This window comes from Arachis ipaensis, chromosome B7 (genome assembly GCF_059453495.1).
Source record: "Arachis ipaensis isolate K30076 ecotype BB chromosome B7, ASM5945349v1, whole genome shotgun sequence".
NCBI lineage: Eukaryota > Viridiplantae > Streptophyta > Magnoliopsida > Fabales > Fabaceae > Arachis > Arachis ipaensis.
Genome location: NC_142442.1, coordinates 68,950,975 through 68,953,286, shown reverse-complemented (window position 1 = coordinate 68,953,286; position 2,312 = coordinate 68,950,975). Strand labels below are relative to the sequence as shown.

General features: G+C 42.1%; 1 non-coding gene across 1 annotated transcript; it reads right to left on the bottom strand.

The window, feature by feature from the left end:
• Nucleotides 1–693: 693 nt before the first annotated feature.
• Nucleotides 694–801, bottom strand: LOC148552918 (small nucleolar RNA R71). Its single transcript, XR_015893924.1, has one exon. It is a non-coding gene; the product is annotated as a small nucleolar RNA R71 (small nucleolar RNA).
• Between the last annotated feature and the right edge of the window lie 1,511 nt (nucleotides 802–2,312).

Here is a 2,312-nt window from a genome sequence, read left to right as displayed (position 1 = left end):
TTTGATTCACCAACTTCTGTGACTCATCAATTTTTGGCGCCGTTGCCGGGGAGTTGCAATAGAGTGCTAAAGTTATTAATTAGAATTTTTTTATTTGCATTTTATTTTATTTTGCTACTATGAGCTGCATGTTTCTTTCGTCAAATGACGCGTTCACTTCCTGACCCGCGCTTGCTAATATTCGATCCTGAAATTAAAAGGACTATTTCACGAATAAGGCGAGAACAGCGTCGGTTAGTCCGCTCTGAGGGCGGATCTGAAAGTGAACTTGAGGAAGAAACCAGCCCCCGTTCTACTGATTCGGTTGTTTTACGTGCAGAAGACATGGCCGCTAGGAGAGTTACCATCCAGGAGGAAGGAGCCCCTGATTTTACAATGCAACCGTTTCAAGCGCATCATCCAGCGGTAGCTACAGATTTTGAAATAAAGACCGCATTGCTAAATTTGATGCCCAAGTTTCATGGCCTACCTGCTCAAGCGCCTATCAAGCACTTGAGAGATTTCCAGGCAGCCTGTTCTACTGTCAGGCGTGATGGTACTGATGAAACTTCAATTTTGTTGAAAGCTTTCCCGTTTTCTCTTGAGGGAAAAGTAAGAGAGTGGTACTACACTCAACCTCTAGCAAATGTATCCAAATGGGATACACTCAGAAAGGAGTTTTTGGAGAAATTCTTTCCATCTGAAGTTACTGATAAACTGAGGAAGGATATTTCCACAATTGTTCAGGATGACAATGAGACTCTCTTTGAATACTGGGAGCGCTTCAATAATCTTCTGGAAGTATGCCCCCACCACATGATTGACAAGATAGTGTTGCTTAGCAATATCACACAGGGCATGAGGCCCCAAGATAAGACCACATTGAAAAGTGCTAGCAATGGGTCTATGAAGAAGTACAAGACCACTGATGAGGCTTGGCAATTGATCAGTGATTTAGCTGAATCTACTAGGAACCACAGGCAAAAGCAAGGCCGTTCAAAAGCCGTTGCAGAAGTATCCTCTAACAGAGAGACTACGGCTCTAGCTCAGAGTATATGTGAGATGACCAACTTGCTGAAGCAGATGCAATTGAATCAACAACAAACTCAACAAGCTCAACCTCCTTCGCCACAGTAAAACCAACAATTAGTCCCGTAAAGAATTTGCGGAATCTGTGCTGATTATAGCCATTACACTGATGAATGCCCGCAGCTCTAACAAGAAGACAACATGGTGGCATCCACTCATAACTTCTATGACCGCCCCAACCAAAGGTACAATCAAAGTGGAAATAATAACCATGGATGGCAGGACAATTTTAACCAGAATTGGAGGGACAACAATAACAGAGGAGGCCGAGATAATCAGGGAAATCAGAGGTGGAATAATAACAACAACAGGCAGCAGAATCAACCTTACAGAGTACCTCACCTGAGGTAAAACCAAGGACCACAGAACAATCAACAGCAGACCTCTCAATTTACTCATTCTTCTTTATCTCCTAATGAAGAGCTACTACAATCTTTTGAGCAAAGACAACAGACCATGGAAAATAACATCATGAATAGTATTAATGCCAGTCTGAATGGTCTCACCTCTACTTTGCAAGCTCTTATGTCACAGATTGGATCAATGCAAAATTCCAGTAACCAACTTTCTAGCTCCACTGGAATCCCCTCTCAACCATTACCCAATCCAAAGGGAGGCATTAATGCCATCACCCTAAGGTCTGGAACCACACTGCAGGAGAGGAATCAGGAGGAACCAAGCCCACCAGAACACACCTGCTGAAGAGGAAGAGGACATACAGGACATAGCTGAGAAAGAAATAGCTCAACCACAGGAGGAAGCACCAAAAGGCACAGACACCACAGAAAACACCACTCCTATTCCATTTTCACAACTTGCAAGGAAGCTCAGGAAGCAGCTGGAACCCGACCCCAAAATGGTAGAAATATTCAAAAAGGTTGACGTAACTGTTCCTCTTTTTTATGTTATTCAGCAGGTACCTAAATATGCAAAGTTTCTAAAAGACTTATGTATCCATAAAGACAAAATTAATGAATTAGAAACTATTCCTTTAGGTAGTTCTATATCTGCTTTAATGGGAGGATTACCTGAAAAATGTAGTGATCCAGGTCCTTGTATAGTTAGCTGTACTATTGGTGGTGTAGTAATTTATGATTGCATGTGTGATTTAGGAGCACGTGTCAGTATAATGCCTTTGTCAATATATGATATTTTGAGGCTCCCTCCCTTAAAAAGGTCGGCAGCTCGTTTTGTGTTAGCAGATAAAAGCATTATTACAGTGGCTGGAGTTGCTGAAGATGTTT